The 17,874-nt window shown below is 50.6% G+C and overlaps 1 long non-coding RNA gene across 1 annotated transcript; it reads left to right on the top strand.

Moving 5' to 3' along the window:
- The first annotated feature begins 36 nt into the window (after positions 1-36).
- Positions 37-16,087, top strand: LOC146059463 (uncharacterized). Its single transcript, XR_014470244.1, has 4 exons — positions 37-131; positions 1,007-1,076; positions 12,879-12,949; positions 14,170-16,087. It is a non-coding gene; the product is annotated as an uncharacterized LOC146059463 (long non-coding RNA).
- The last annotated feature ends 1,787 nt before the right edge of the window (positions 16,088-17,874 follow it).

Genomic DNA, 17,874 nt, shown 5'->3' with positions numbered 1-17,874 from the left:
GATCATCATCGTTGACCTGCTGTTGACATTGATAATGCCGACATCTTGACAGCATAGCCTTACAGAAACATTTTCCATTTACATTTGGGAAAGAGTTTTACACAAACAGAACTCTGCAAAGAGCGAATCAGGTAAAATCTTATGTGGGGCACAAGGCGGAGAGTAGCAGCCAGACATGGAGTCTAGCCGCTACTCTCTAATCCTTGGAGAGAGATAAAGTGGAAGTTCCAGCCAATCAGCTCCTGTCATTTTTCACACACAGGGATGTCGCCTATGCCAATGATACTAAATGCATATGCTCTAACATATGCGATTAGTATAGCAATGGGTAGCTCTTATCGCAAGAGATGGTGTCGGCGCTGGATCGCGTTAAGAAGCCCATAGTCTACTTAATGCAGTGCAAAACCCAATAATGGGGTTTTTACGGCATTTTTTCATTTATACCCCGTTCTCACTGCTGCAAAAACCCGGGTTTTTGCCAGGGCAAGCAGTAATTTTGCGCATCCTATCTCAGTGTTCCCTAGCCAGGGCCGACGCCTCCACTAGGCACCACATGGAGCCAAATGTGCAGCAGGTCCGACGCGACGGCCGAATCACCCCCTCCCCCTGGCTTTCTCTCTCCTTTGGTAATAAAAGTCAGTGTAAAGTGACCTTAATTCTGGCCACAGATCGCCAAAAAGGGCGCTAACGTCATGTGACATTTCATTTGTCCCGCAGCTAGTTGAATCCCCCCCATAATGTCTTATCATCGCGTATTGTGGCAATAAGAAAAGAAGGTGTAAATATTAATATAAATGTTTATTTGATCATTTTTCCTATGGGTCTGAACTTCTACCTCATATTTTACAGTTGTTTTTTTTTTTAAAAATGTCCAGAGCTGATTGGCTGGTACTTTATCTCTCACAGTTTTATCTCTTTCCAAGTTTGATAAATACCACTTAGTGTTAAAGGGTAATAATATGATTTGTGCAGATTTCTGATCATTGCCATTCCTTCTGTTTACCAGCAACCCCAGTCTCTGGAGACCCTGGGTGCCGCCGTCTGGAGGCAGAGATTCGGAGGCGCAGCAGAGGCTGGTAAGTGCCATTGCTCCGTCGCATCTGACAATGTTACAACGATATCTATTCGTGGCAGTTGTAGTGAAATAAATGCATTTACAAAAAACTAAACTGCAGTAAATGGGAATTACGTATGGTAGCCGTCACTTCTACTAGATGCAACATGAACAGTATGTATGTATGTATATATATATATATATATATATATATATATATATATATATCTATGGAAAAAGGAAAAGTGTAGAGGTGCGCTAGTATCGGTTTCACCCAAATTTCATACACAATGGTGGAACAATATAAAATTATTTATTTTGTACAATAGTATAAAAACAATAAGTTCTCACACAAAAGATCATATCATAATAGGTACAATATTTGATATCACTTTTAACAAGTGTGTTTCCTGAAAAGACCCTACGCGTTTCGTCCCGGATGGACCAAAGAGAATCAGTCCCCTTGAAGGGGTGTTCGCTATCTGAGTGTCCTCAGCTTGGGGGGTAGATAGAAAGAGTCCGATTGATGACTTCACCGAATAAAAATTCTGCAGGTGGGTTAGGTGTGTCTAGTCAATCAGAGTGTGACTAGATACACCTAACCCACCTGACGAAACGCGTAGGGTCTTTTCAGGAAACACACTTGTTAAAAGTGGTATCAAATATTGTACCTATTATGATATGATCTTTTGTGTGAGAACTTATTGTTTTTATACTATTGTACAAAATAAATGATTTTATATTGTTCCACCATTGTGTATGAAATTTGGGTGAAACCTATACTAGCGCACCTCTACACTTTTCCTTTTTCTATACTCATTTCTTACCTCTACTAACAACGAGGTAGTTAGAGGTGCAGCTAACCCTATAGCGCAGAAAAGGTCACAACCCCCCATCTTTTGATATATATATATATATATTTTTTTTATTTATTTATTTATTTATTTACAGTTTCTTATATAGCGCAGCAGATTCCGTTGCGCTTTACAATAGTAATATATATTACTTACCACACCATGCCTTTAATCCGGGACACTCATGGAACGGGGAAATGTAAATTTGAAGTCAGCCATCCCCAGAACCTGTGTAATCCATGAGTGTCCCGGTGTAAAGAGACAAGAAAGCCTCAGCCTGTGTGTGTACACCGGTAATACTGATCTCTCTACACTGTAACAATTCTTTGTATTTTTTGCAAGATGAAACAGAGGTTATTGATCTGTATGAAAATATCTGATTAAAGTGGATTTACACCAGTAGCGACAGCACCAGCTAAAGTCTCTCTCCTACTCTACTGCATGGATAAATCCACCAGGGAAGCTATCTCCCATAGCAACGTATGTCCTTTATTGGACTGGTGCTGAGCGCTATGCCAGTTAGCATAGCATGATATATACAAATAAAAAAACAAAACAAGCTGGTGGCAAATTTAACATATTTTTGTCTGTCTGTCTGTCTGTCTATCTATGTACCTATCTCTCTATCTATTGGTGTGTACACACGCTTTGATTTGCTTTAGATTCAATGTGTGATTCGATTTGCATTAGATCTTTCCATTCAATTTAGCATTAGATCTGTACTTGCATTCCATATCGATTGCGATATATCGAATTCAATTTACATTCAAGGCACAGTGTACACATTCGATTTACTGGATCGCATTCGACATTTCCTTGCCTGCACAGTCTATTTTTCTTTTCGATATAGCGAAACCTTGAGCGCGCAACGAATCGAACGCAGGTTGAAAGCATCTTAACAACCATTCCATTTCGATTCGATTTTGCTTCTATAAGCAACAATGAATCAAAAACAGGGAATAATCTAAAGGCCCCCATACATTAGGCCGACTTGTCCTAGGGACAAGTCGGACCCAATTTACCTGCGAGCCGCCCGGCAGCTCCCCGGGAGGCTCACATACAATTTGGCACTTGATGTGCCATTTTTTACATGGGATAAATCGCATGCGATTTATCCCATGTAAAAAAAAACCCGGGGAGCTGCAGGGCGGTGAGGAGTAGTGGGGGCGGGCAGCGGCGGCGGTGGTGGGGGCGGGCAGCGGCGGCCAGCGGTGGTGGGGGCGGGCGGCAGGTGCGGTGAGCGCTGCTGACCTGGCCGGGCAGTGTACTTACACATAGTGTGACACCCCAGACTTTGGAGGGTGCCCCTGCAGGCATCAGGACTGGGAATACCATTTTCCCTGCATAGTGAACTTGCTATGACCCCGCTGAAGGGTTGCTAGGCAACCCAGCCCTATGCAGCCCACGAAGCAGGACCTCGAAGGGTTAACCCTGCAGGACCAGGAGAGCGCGAGAGGAGATGCCTGGTGATTGGGGGAGACAGGGAGAGCGCGAAGGAGAGAGGGAGGAGTGAGGGCTGCGACGAGGAGGAGTGTGTCCGGTGCCTACCTGAAGTAGCGTGGGGAAGGACCGGTGAACAGCGTGTCAGGAGGCTGCAGCAGGAGAGAGCCAGCGGCGACGGAGAAAGCCCAGCGTGACCCGACAGCCTTCAGCAGCAGAGCGGGCGGCGCGCGTCATCCTGCGCCCCGCTGAAGAGTGAAGGAGGGAGCCCGGCGTGACCCGACAGCCTCCAGCAGCAGAGCGGGCAGCGCGCGTCATCCTGCGCCCCGCTGAAGAGTGAGGGAGAACCAGCCACTGCCGCGACGCCCCCCCCGAGTGAGACCCGGCAGCTGATTTCATCCTGCGCCGGCTGCAGAAGGAGGGAGCGGCGGGTGACGCCAGTCTGACGCGTCCGTACAGCAGCAGACCCCCGATGACAGCCTGCAACCCCGCGGTGATCCAGCCACAGCTCCTGTGCCAGCAGCAGTGACGGGAGAAGCCATCCCAAGAGCCCAGCAGTGACCCCAAACGGCAGGTGCCGCTCCCAAGCGTAAGTGACCAACCTCACCCCTGCCCAGAGACACCCCTGTACCCAGCACCAGGCCACTATCGCCACCACACGCTGCCAACAACGTCGGGGAGAAAGGCCCCTGTCCAAGGATACAATACATATATCTTAGTGATCCACGGCCCCATAGCGCCATCTGGTGGCGCAACTTGGAACTGCCTTGCCATAAGAGGAAAAAGGGACATCACAGTCATTGATCCCCTCTGTTCCGGAATTCTGCCCCTTTAAAGTTGTCCCCTTCGCCACCTTGAAGGACTGTTACCCCACGTGCCTTAAACTTTGCACAGGACTACCTGAGGCCTCCAACGGACCCTAAACCCCTATGCATAGGTGCTGTCGCCAAGACAGTTTAGTATAAGTATCTGGGTACCCAGTCACGTGACCGTGTTTACAGTATAGTCTTAACGTGTGTTCCTAAATGTTATTGTGATTGATGTGCTGCAGTAATTCGTTATAACCTGTTATTGCCATATTCTGCATTTTACAGCGAATGTATTGATTTAGCATTACCCGCCTTAGATGTGTTAATTGACTAGGGGGCTGATTAGATCGTTATTTGTACTGTGTTCTATAACCTCGCCTCTGACAAAAATTGCACTTTGCTACTCTGATTACTGTTGTGGGTGAACCCGCTGGTCATCCGCTCAGGTATTATCGCTGTTGTTAATAAACACCCTTGAATCATTACTCTAGCCTCATTCCTGTCTCGGCCGAGCCTCCAGTTAGAAGAATACACCGCGATCAAGCTCCTGAAGTCCAGATAAAGGTAAAGGGTTACTGGCCGCCTTTCCGGAGCACCACATCTAAGCTTGGCGTCTACGAACAGGATCGTCGAGATGTCGGAGCCTGGAACCCCCCCAGTACCAACACCGAGACGGAGGTTACCCCCAATACCACCAGAAGAAGAGGACCCACCGGGAGCGATGGCGGCACCAATCACAATGCCGTACTATTTCGGGGCTGCGTGGGTACCTACATACTCCGGAGACCCACGCAACAAAGGCACAAGCACCCTGAAAGAATTCAGGGACAGAATGGAGGCAACGTTCAAGTTGTATCGACTAAACGAAGGCCAGAAGAAAGAGATCCTACTGGCACAACTGAAAGGCTCCGCGCGGAGAGAGGTCAAGGCATGGCCAGAAGACGACAAAACGACTGTGAAGAAAATATTCAAGAAACTTGCGGATATGTTCGACTCCAAAACAATACCGGTGGTGAAAAACAGGCTGTATTCCAGAAGACAGAAACACGGGGAAACGCTGCGCGACTTCGCGCTGGCCTTACAAGAAGCCATGAAGGCTGCACAAGCGGTCGACTCCAGGGAGATACAGCAAGCTGACGAAATGCTCATAGACCTCTTCATTGAAGGGGCAAGAGAAGAAGCCACCCGTACTCAACTCCGCATGTGGCGAAAACAAAAAGAGGACTGTAGCTTCGCCGAGTTCAAGGAGTCGGCATTGAAGGTGCTAGGGCAAAACCGAAATACAGATTTTGAAGAGGACGTAACAACAGAAGACGACGACGTGGGAGATCACTCCGAAGTCGTACCTTACAGAGTGGCGAAGAAGAAGGGGACAGTCCTCCAAGAGGTGCAAACCCCAACGGTACCCGACCCCCTTAGTGCCATCAATGACAAACTGACCGAGCTGACTCTAGGTCTGGCGCGAATGGGGCAACGCTTAGACCAGAGTGAAACCCGACACAGGGACTGGCGTCCGCAGCGAGAGAGGAGAGATCGGCCTCGGTGGAGTGTACCCAGAGAGTCGGGAAGACGCTCAACCGACCGATTCGATGAAGACGGAAGGCCGATTTGACGTGGATGCCGTCAAAGCGGACATATTGAAAGGAACTGCCCACAGGGTGATTTAAACGAAGTACCCCCGAGGAGGAGGACCGACCCTCGGGAAGACAACCGTTATTAGGTCCACCGAAACAAGAATGGTGGCCCCGCTTCGTGGGAGAATGCCCGCACGTGACAATTACCATCGATGGCGTGGCAGTGGAAGCACTCCTGGACACAGGCTCCCAAGTCTCCACCATTAAACTAGAAGAGTTTGACCGCCATTGGATGCGGAAAGACATTGTCATGCCCCCCACGACGTGGCTCCACCTGTTAGCCAGTAATGGCCAGCCAATCAATTACCAGGGCTACTGGGAGGCAGACGTAAAGATCGGTCAAGCCACCTTGAAGAGACAAGGCTACCTAGTGACTACAACATCATGTGAGCACCTCCCCCCAGTAATCCTGGGAATGAACATTCTCAAACATTGCCCAGAAGAAATGGTGGAAGCCCTCCAGAGGGAAATGAAGAGAGCGGAACCCCACGAGCAGAGGACTATGCAGCATACACTGCGGGTCCTGCAGGGCCAACAGAAGTTTGCGGACGCAAGAGGAGAAGTCGGCAAAGCCCGCGTCACCGATCGACAACCGGTCCTACTGCTGCCGAACTCTGAACATGTCATCTGGTGCAAGGCCAGAATTGGGCCAGGAGGAGGAGCGTACGACGCCGTTCTAGAGCCGTACGAACACGACAGCCAGCCACCTTTCGCCGTAGCCCGAACATTGGCCCGAGTCCAGAATGGGAGAGTGCCAGTCCGGGTAGTCAACCCACACAACCACCCAGTCAGGTTGCACCGACATTGCCCTATCGCCAGAATCTTTCATGTCGACTTCCAAGACGTCGTGGGGCATAATGTGACGTCTGCAACCGACAGCGGGAAGGAAGAAGAGGGACCGGCGAATGCGGACGATGGGAAGGCATGGTGGAAAGAGATCCAGATTGGAGGCCCGGAGACCACCCGACAAGAACAGGACGGCATCCTCGAGGTAGTCCGGAGGAATGCGGTGGCGTTCAGCCAGAGCCCATCCGACTTTGGAAGAGCCAGAGACGTGTGCCACCACATCTCCACGGGAACGAGTCACCCCATTAAGGAGAGACATCGGCCTATCCCCCCTGCCATGTACCAGCCGGTGCGGAAAATGATTGATGAGATGCGAGAAGCCGGGGTAGTGCGTGAAAGCCACAGTCCGTGGGCCTCTCCGATAGTCATCGTAAAGAAGAAGGACGGCAGCCTGCAATTTTGCGTTGACTATCGCAAGCTCAATGCGGTGACACACAAGGACGCCTACCCTCTGCCCCGCATAGAAGAGTCCTTAACGGCGTTGAAGACAGCCGCCTTCTTTTCCACGCTAGACCTCATGAGCGGGTACTGGCAAGTCCCCATGGCCCCCGAAGATATACCAAAGACCGCGTTCACAACGCCAATGGGGCTGTTCGAGTTTGAGAGGATGCCTTTCGGGTTATGTAACGCACCCGCAACGTTCCAGAGATTGATGGAACACTGCCTCGGACACCACAACTTCGAGATGATCCTGTTGTACCTGGACGATGTCATCATCTTCTCCCGAACGTATGAAGAACATCTCAAGCACTTGGAGGAAGTGTTCCGGTTGCTCGCCAAATCTGGGCTGAAGCTCAAGCCAGCGAAGTGCCATCTCCTCAAACCCGAAGTGGCTTATCTGGGACACATCGTTGGTGCCCAAGGCGTCCGACCAGACCCGGAAAAGATCGAAGTTGTCCACAATTGGCCGGTACCCCGCACAGTGCGAGAAGTGAGAAGTTTCCTGGGGTTCGCCGGCTATTACCGCCGATTCGTAGAAGGGTTTGCTAGTCTCTCAGCCCCGCTCCATGAACTACTGAGGGGGAAGTCTGGCCAGGAGAGAAAGGGGCCCACCCCAGTGGACTGGAGGGAAGAACACCAGCGGGCATTCGACCAACTGAAAGCCTCATTAACGAGTGCACCTCTACTGGCCTACCCGGATTATGAGCAACCCTTTCTTGTGTACACCGACGCCAGCCACCAAGGGCTGGGAGCAGTCCTGTCTCAAGTCCAAGACGGCAAAGAACGAGTGATCGCATACGCCAGTAGGGGGCTCCGCAAAACTGAGCGCAACTGCGAGAACTACAGTACCTTCCGGCTGGAGTTGCTTGCCCTCATCTGGGCGGTAACGGAAAAATTTAAAAACTATTTGGCAGCAACCCCCTTCGTGATCAAGACAGACAACAACCCCCTGGCGCACTTGAACACCGCACAGTTAGGGGCTATGGAACAACGCTGGGTATCCCGTCTTGCTAACTTCCGATACACAGTCGCATACAGGAGCGGCAAGGAAAATGGGAACGCCGATGCCCTGTCCCGCCTTCCAGTTACTGACGTTCCCGAGGAAAGTGGAGACGTGGCCGAGGAACTTGAGACCCCCCTGTTCCAGACCATGATCTACTCGGAGCCCTTGTCAATCGCAGCGAACAGCCACCATGACCCGCCAGCTTTTGAGACGCCTGAAGTTGATTGGTCAGAAGTACAGCGCAAGAGCCCTGTGATCCGAGACCTTGCCCGATTGCTCAGACAGCGTCGGGGACTGTCCAGAGAACAGAGACTGACGGCTGACCCAGAACTGGTGAAGTTGGTGCGGCATCGAGAACGGTTGCAGGAGCGCCGGGGCTTGCTCGTTCGTGTAAGCCTTCATCCCGGGACCCAACAGACCATCACCCAGATAGTGGTCCCGAGACAGCAGGCTCCGAAGATCTTACAGGCCTACCACCATGACTCCGGACACTTCGGCACCCAGAAAACCGAGGCGGTGTTGAGGACCAGATTCTTTTGGATCGGGATGAGAGAAGATGTAGAGCGGTGGTGCCGCGAATGTGTCCCCTGTAGTCTCAAAAGACACCCCGCCGCTGGAGAAAAAGATCCCCTGCACCCCATCAAAAGCAGTTACCCGCTAGAACTGGTGGCGCTCGACCACGTCAAGCTGGAGCCCAGTGCGAGTGGACACGTGTACGCCCTGACCATGACCGATCATTACACGAAGTTCCTCGTAGTGGTCCCGGTCCGAGACTTGACCGCGAAGACAACCGCTGAGATGTTCTGGAAACACTTTGTACAGCCGTACGGATACCCAGAGAGGATCCTGACCGATCAGGGGCCCGCCTTCAACTCCCAGTTGTTTCGCGAACTCTGCTCCACATAAGGCTGCAAGAAGGTACAAACTACGGCATACCACCCACAGGGGAACGGCCAATGTGAGAGGGCCAACAGAACCATCCTAGGCATGCTCCGAAGCCTGTCCACAGAACAGCGTACTCACTGGCCACGTCTCTTGGCCGAACTCACATACCTCTACAACAACGTAGAACACTGTTCTACGGGATTCACTCCCTACTACCTCCTGTTTGGCCGACACGGGAAGCTGCCTAGAGATATGGACCTGTCACCTGTTGGGACCCGCTGCCCCCAAGCACAGCAGGATTGGGTCCGGGACCACCAACAGAGAATGGAAGATGCCAGAGGGATTGTACAGCGACAGATGGAGGCCGCCCACCTCAGACAAAAGAACGACTATGATGCTGGAGCCCGACCAACCCTGCTCCAAGTCGGAGATAAAGTGTGGAAGAGGAAGCACCATCGCTCCAGCAAACTAGACACCATGTGGGAATCTACCCCGTACACTGTACTCCGCATCCCTGACAGTGATGTGTACACTTATCAAATTCAGCGCGGTCCTGAAGGGCCTGTCCTCACTGTGTCTAGGAACCAATTGAAGCTGTGCATCGGGGAACCCCCGCCAGCAAGAGAAGACTCTTCCGACGAAGAATCTATTGGCCCTGCTGAGCCCATTCCCCTTCATGATCCGATCGAACTGTTGCTGTTCACAAGTGGTTCTACCCCGGGAATTCCAGTACAGACCGCACGTCATGGAAGTCCTGTAAGGCCAGTAACCGAAGACCATGCTGACATCCCTGCCGTCCACCGTACTCCGGTCAGAGAAGTCCGAAGATCTGAGCGGTGCACCAAAGGAGTGTTACCACTCCGCTACCGAATGTAAACAGCACTGTATTACCAAATTCCTTTTGTACATATGTATATAAAAAAAAAAATTGCAAGAGTGTTAAGGTTTGTCCGACATTTGCTAGTTACCGTGACCCTTTTGAAAGGACGTTTCAGGGCCTCATCTTCTTGTAGTCATGTTCGGGACTTTCTCCAGGATTTTTCGCTAATTTGTACATTGATGCCCGAGGACTGGCATCATTCTAGCAGGGGGACATGTGACACCCCAGACTTTGGAGGGTGCCCCTGCAGGCATCAGGACTGGGAATACCATTTTCCCTGCATAGTGAACTTGCTATGACCCCGCTGAAGGGTTGCTAGGCAACCCAGTCCTATGCAGCCCACGAAGCAGGACCTCGAAGGGTTAACCCTGCAGGACCAGGAGAGCGCGAGAGGAGATGCCTGGTGATTGGGGGAGACAGGGAGAGCGCGAAGGAGAGAGGGAGGAGTGAGGGCTGCGACGAGGAGGAGTGTGTCCGGTGCCTACCTGAAGTAGCGTGGGGAAGGACCGGTGAACAGCGTGTCAGGAGGCTGCAGCAGGAGAGAGCCAGCGGCGACGGAGAAAGCCCAGCGTGACCCGACAGCCTTCAGCAGCAGAGCGGGCGGCGCGCGTCATCCTGCGCCCCGCTGAAGAGTGAAGGAGGGAGCCCGGCGTGACCCGACAGCCTCCAGCAGCAGAGCGGGCAGCGCGCGTCATCCTGCGCCCCGCTGAAGAGTGAGGGAGAACCAGCCACTGCCGCGACGCCCCCCAGAGTGAGACCCGGCAGCTGATTTCATCCTGCGCCGGCTGCAGAAGGAGGGAGCGGCGGGTGACGCCAGTCTGACGCGTCCGTACAGCAGCAGACCCCCGATGACAGCCTGCAACCCCGCGGTGATCCAGCCACAGCTCCGGTGCCAGCAGCAGTGACGGGAGAAGCCATCCCAAGAGCCCAGCAGTGACCCCAAACGGCAGGTAAGTGACCAACCTCACCCCTGCCCTGAGACACCCCTGTACCCAGCACCAGGCCACTATCGCCACCACACGCTGCCAACAACGTCGGGGAGAAAGGCCCCTGTCCAAGGATACAATACATATATCTTAGTGATCCACGGCCCCATAGCGCCATCTGGTGGCGCAACTTGGAACTGCCTTGCCATAAGAGGAAAAAGGGACATCACAGTCATTGATCCCCTCTGTTCCGGAATTCTGCCCCTTTAAAGTTGTCCCCTTCGCCACCTTGAAGGACTGTTACCCCACGTGCCTTAAACTTTGCACAGGACTACCTGAGGCCTCCAACGGACCCTAAACCCCTATGCATAGGTGCTGTCGCCAAGACAGTTTAGTATAAGTATCTGGGTACCCAGTCACGTGACCGTGTTTACAGTATAGTCTTAACGTGTGTTCCTAAATGTTATTGTGATTGATGTGCTGCAGTAATTCGTTATAACCTGTTATTGCCATATTCTGCATTTTACAGCGAATGTATTGATTTAGCATTACCCGCCTTAGATGTGTTAATTGACTAGGGGGCTGATTAGATCGTTATTTGTACTGTGTTCTATAACCTCGCCTCTGACAAAAATTGCACTTTGCTACTCTGATTACTGTTGTGGGTGAACCCGCTGGTCATCCGCTCAGGTATTATCGCTGTTGTTAATAAACACCCTTGAATCATTACTCTAGCCTCATTCCTGTCTCGGCCGAGCCTCCAGTAAGAAGAATACACCGCGATCAAGCTCCTGAAGTCCAGATAAAGGTAAAGGGTTACTGGCCGCCTTTCCGGAGCACCACAATAGCAGCAGCGGGGACAGGACGCGTAGTGGCGGCTATTAGATTTTTTAAATATTTGTCAAATGACCGGCCGCTCTCTGATTGGCCGGAGAGCTCTCAGCCAATCAGAGAGCGGCCGGTCATTTGACAAGTATTTTAAAAATATAATAGCCGCCACTGCGCGTCCCGTCCCCGCTGCTGCTATGTGTAAAGTACACTGCCCGGTCAGGTCAGTCAGCAGCACTCGCCGGCGCTCAGGGACCCGCTGCCCGCCCCACTGCTCCCCCAGTGTCTGCATGCATATGCCTGTCAGGTGGCAGGCATATGCATACAGGGAGGTCGGACGTGATCGTATGTACAGACCGTCCGACCTCCCTGATTCGGTCCAATGCGCACGGGACCGAGCATCGGATCGGATCAGATATCACACACCTACGATTTTGGGCCGATTTCACCCGATTATCGGCACAAAGTGCCGAAATCGGATGAAATCGTCCCAAAATCGCATAGTGTATGGGGGCCTTAAGCGTGTGTACACAGATTATCATTTGTGATCTATCCATCTATCTATCTATCTATCCTCTGTGTCATTCGCCCCCTGGAAGTGACCCTGCCGCTGATTACAGCTTGGATAAGGGATATCCCATTGTGTTAGTGAATGGAGATAGGACAAGCATTGCTTGTAGTGTGTATCCCACCCTGATATTACACAGAGAAAGGATATGTAATTCACAGGCAGACAATAGGATTTCCCTATAGTGTCTGCAGCCAGGCCTCGGGGGCTGCTGTATTATGGGTACACAGCCACAGCCAGAGCAGGGATTACACCGGGTGTGGTATGACACACCGACCGGCGGGATTCTGCCAGTCATTTCTCCGATGTCGGAATCCCGACTGCACAGCGGGGGGAGCGCAATGAAGCCCCTTTCAGGCTCGCTGCTCTGGCCACGCTGCGGGCACGGCGGCGAGCTGCGCTGGCCACCTATTTTATTCTCCCTCTATGGGGGTCATGGACCCACACGAGGGAACAGTCGGGATTCCAACGTCGGAGTACTGACTGTCGGAATCCCGACTGTAGGGGAGCCGTCTGGCACCCATTACACCAAATCCCACCACCACAATAGAAGAATTTCTGTGCTTCTCTAGATCAAAGTTAAGGCAGGTTGCAAAAGCCCTCTGGGGCATCCTGGGTCTTGTAGTTCCACAAAAGCAAGAGAGTGACCATTTATGCTAGTCTGCTTGTGTTATTAGCTGAATATATATATATATTTTTTCTATTTACAGCGAGACCCTGCAGATAGTGATAAGTGCGCTGCCGGGACAAAGGGGGCGCTGGGATTTCAGCATCCAGTGCGGTAAGTTCTGATTGTCCCACCTGGTGCACAGAGGGGGGATGCGGGTAGCACCGCCAGATACTGTATAAATGTAATATGTGAATGTGCAGAGCTGAATCAGGCCCTTGGTGTACAGAGGGGGAGATGGGAGCAGCGGTCGCGCCTAGCACCCCCAGATACTGTATAAATGTCATATATAAATGATTCGGGTTGGTTTGCAAAAGCAAACTCCTTTAATGGACAAAACCATGCTGCACTGTAGGTGGGGCAGATGTAACATGTGCAGAGAGAGAGAGAGTTAGATTTGGGTGGGGTGTGTTCAAACTGATATCTATATTACTGTGTAAGAATAAAGCAGTCAGTATTTACCCTGCACAGAAAATAACTCCCCCACATCTAACTCTCTCTGCACATTTTACATCTCCCCACCTGCAGTGCAGCAGAGTTTTGTATATTAAAGAAGGAGTTTGCTTTTGCAAACCAACCTGAATCACCCCATTGGCCTGTGCCGATATTGCATTCTGGATATATCTTGGGCATCAGCGGCGTAACTATAGCACCGCAGCCCCCGCCACCGCGGGGGGGGCGCTGTGCATGTGGGGGCGCCGGGGGCTGCGGTGCTATAGATACCCCCCCCAATCCCCCGCAGACTTACCTATCTCGCTGGTCCCGGCGGCTCCGTTCTTCTGCTGAGGACCACCACAAAATGGACGCCCCCATATAGCACACAGTTCTCTGAAACTGTCTGCTGTATGGGGGCGGCCATTTTGTGGTGGTCCTCAGCAGAAGAAGAACGGAGCCGCCGGGACCAGCGCGATAGGTAAGGCTGCAGGGGATTGGGGGGGGGGGGGTTTGCATGGGCGGCGGGGTGGCGGGGGATTGGGGGGGTTTGCATGGGCGGCGGGGGATTGGGGGTGCTTGGCGGGGTGGCGGCGGGGGGGGCACCCAAAACTTAGTTACGCCACTGTTGGGCATATAGATAATGAGTGCAGGTATGGACTCCTGCGGGTCCCACACCACACACCCTGCACTTGTTTCTTCAATACATAGACCCGTTAGCACATACATCCCAAAGTACCAGCCAATCAGCCCCTAACTGCCACATTACAGGCTGCATTTGAACAGGAGCTGATTGGCTAGTACTTTATCTCTCTGGGTCAGTAACGTAGATGTCATTGAAATTGAATTTACTGATGGAATTGATATATATTTTTTAATTGTTCTCTCTCTGCATTGAACAGGCTGTACATGCCCCAATCCAAGAAGGAGAAATATCTGCAGCAGATGGGGAAGACCGTTCTCGCCAGTTTCCCCGTACAAGCCACCATTGACTTCTATAACGACGATTCGGAATCTGAAGACGACGAGGACTACGATGAGATGGACTTCTGTAACTATTTCCGCCATTATCAAAGCGTTGAAGAAAAAGACACTGGAAACAACATGGAAGAGGATCCATCATATACGTCAGCTACTCAGGCAGACAGGCAGTGACGGAGGTTATGGGGAACTGCGCTGGAAGGATTGGGAAGACCTTCTGTTTTAAGAAGACATTTATGGCATCGGCACAAGATATTACCTACGTGACCTCTTTGACATGACATTAGCTACACCATTATCGCACCGAGGAACATCTCACATGACCCGAGGGTGCAGGAGTCCTGGATTATCACCCCTGAGTGCTTCCGTATTCTTCAAAAATGCATTTTCTGACGCCTATCTGCAAGTGAAACGGTTCCATATGTCAGATTATAAACCAGATCGATAGTTGTAGATCCGATTTAGGCCTGTTTTGCACGGCTGTGGATTCGCACAGCGCGTGCCTATGGTTCACAGTACGCATGCGCAAGGCCATCCTGCGTTCGTAAGGTGATTGACAGGAAGTAGGCGTCTGGGGGTGGAAACCGGACATTTAGTGGGAGTGCTAAGAAAAGCTGTAAATAAAACGCTGCGAGTGTCTGGGAAACCGCTAGGCATGTTAGGGGAGGGTGTGTGACGTCAGCTCCAGGCTGGATATGTCTGTTTCATCGCACCGCCGACTAAGTCCAGGGTTACACGGCGCCTGCGAAGACTTGTGCCCGGTGTAAAAATCATTCGACGGTGAGACTGTTACGATGGGATTTCGAAATACTCGCACAGCTGCGAAGAATGGATGAGTAGTCGTACACACCCATTGACATTGATTCGCAAGGTGGGATTTCACACTAGCAGGGCGCCATCTTCACTGAACTCTGGGCGTTCGAATTTGAGGCAGTGCGATGAGGTCTGAATCGGACCCAATGTGACAATAAACATATTTATGAAAGGAAAGCTCTACATGGAAGTAACGGAAACAAATATATATATTTTTGTCGCAGTACAAAAACGCAAGACAGAAAAAGTGAAAATGATATTGAACCTTGGAAGGTCCATTTGCCTAAGTTCCGGCATGCCGGGTATCTAATGGCACCGTGCCACTCTTTCTTGCACTGTGTTCAGTGTGCTGAGAAGGTGCCAGCGCACAACCCCATCACCTACCCACCTGGAACGTTTGCCATATGAATTGGGTTACGGGGTAATTTCCAGAAAGGTTAAACCTCTTCGGCTAATATTGGGCATAATTCAGGTTGGATCGCAAAAGCAAAATCTCTCTCTAATGGGCAAAACCATGCTGCACTGCAGGTGGGGAAGATGTAACATGTGCAGAGAGAGTTAGATTTGGGTGGGGTGTGTTCAAACAGAAATCTAAATTGCAGTGTACAAATAAAGCAACCAGTATATTTACCCTGCACAGAAACAAAATTACTCACCTACATCTAACTCTCTCTGCACATGTTACATCTTCCTCACCTGCAGTGCAGCATGGATTTGTCCATTAAAAAGGGAGTTTGCTTTTGCAAACTAACCTGAATCACCCCCATAGTTGTAGATAAGTGATGGCAGCATACAATGGGCCTTATTCTAGTTCACTCTTAGGGGCAAATTCCTTCTCAAATGGACAAAACCATGTGCACTGCAGGTGGGGCAGATGTAACATGTGCAGAGAGAATTAGATTTGGGTGGGGATTTTATTCAAAGTGAGATCTATATTGCAGTGTAAAAATAAAGCAGTCAGTATTTTCCCTGCACAGAAACAAAATAACTCACTCAAATCTAATTCTATCTGCACCTGTTACATCTGCCCCCCTGCAGTGCACATGGTTTTGTCCATCTGAGAAGGAATTTGCCCCTAAGAGTGAACTAGAATAAGGCCCAATGTACACCTATAGGGATCGTGTATTCCTCTATAAGGTGCTGACTGGGGTGGGCATGTTCTGTTTTGCACTCCTGTCATTTTTATTTGTAAATATTTTGTATATCGCGCAATTATTTTATTGTAAATATGATAAAAAGGCCTATGGCAATACTTTATACTAAACTGTATTAAACAAATCAGAAACATTGGCTTTAATGGGATATTTGTCACAATAAATTTTGTTGATGATGAACGGTTTTTAATGCACAAATATTTAAAGGCAAAAATCACAAATAAAGGAAAATGTGTTAAATATACACAATTCACCAAAAGAAAAGAATTCAATTCACAATGGGCAAATCGGATCATTTATTTCAGTGGATTCAGATCTGTATCTGAGATCAGCGACCAGTAAACACCTTGGTGCAGGTGACTATAGTTGGGTACACACTGGATAACACAGGGAGGATCGGCCACAGGTTACACAGGGAATATTCCTGGTGGGCCAGCTTGTATATGAGGCCGTCTGCACACGTTACACTGCATTGTCCCCATTCATTCTGCTATTCCCATGACAGGGTATTGTCTAATCGCTGTGCCCAACTATCCCCCCACAAATGACATAACTCTCTTGTTGGATAAAATTGGCCACAGCAGCCATCTTTATTGAACAATACAATTTTAAACAATAATCCAAAAACATTCCCCACGGAAGGTGGTCCCCGAGGCCCTCAATAAATATATATCCACACCTCTAAGCACTTCCAGGAGCTCTTACCCCCAGCCGATAGCGATTGGCTCGAGGGCACCAATTGTACACACCCAGTGCTCATTAATTAACCTCACTCAGGGGAGTCCAGCCCCCTCATGGGGCCCTCCCCGCCGCATAATTAAGCCTCAATGCCACCAACCTCGAGGACCCCCCTCCGCACAGGCCACTGTGACAAAAAGACATCCTAGCAAATATTCTACCTAAACTATAAAAAATAGGGAAGGGTGGGTGGGAGCTGTTGAGAAAATCTCCCAGTGACCCTTATTTCCTGCCTGAACCCTGCTTATAAACCCCTCCAACACCCCGTTAAGCCCCTCCCCCTATGACCCTCTCCTTAAGCACTCCTCCTATGACTAACTGCTAGTCAGCTCCCTACAAACCCTGTCAGGGGAGCCTACCCCCAGGCTTTGCCTCCAGTCCGGCTCCTACATGACAGGGTATTGTCTAATCGCTGTGCCCAACTATCCCCCCACAAATGACATAACTCTCTTGTTGGATAAAATTGGCCACAGCAGCCATCTTTATTGAACAATACAATTTTAAACAATAATCCAAAAACATTCCCCACGGAAGGTGGTCCCCGAGGCCCTCAATAAATATATATCCACACCTCTAAGCACTTCCAGGAGCTCTTACCCCCAGCCGATAGCGATTGGCTCGAGGGCACCAATTGTACACACCCAGTGCTCATTAATTAACCTCACTCAGGGGAGTCCAGCCCCCTCATGGGGCCCTCCCCGCCGCATAATTAAGCCTCAATGCCACCAACCTCGAGGACCCCCCTCCGCCACAAAGCACGAGGTTAAACCCTTAACCCCGTGCGCCCCCCCCACATCCGGAACGCTGTTTCTATTCCCTCTTGTAGTCCCAAAGACCAAACATCTATTCCCACAGCATTCAGGTGCACACCGTCACCTCTCCAAAATGCCCCGGAACCAGACTCAAGTTCCCTGTGCCTCA

This window comes from Crinia signifera, chromosome 2 (genome assembly GCF_055691185.1).
Source record: "Crinia signifera chromosome 2, ASM5569118v1, whole genome shotgun sequence".
NCBI classification, from domain to species: Eukaryota; Metazoa; Chordata; class Amphibia; order Anura; family Myobatrachidae; genus Crinia; species Crinia signifera.
This window is presented reverse-complemented; position numbering and strand designations above follow the sequence as displayed.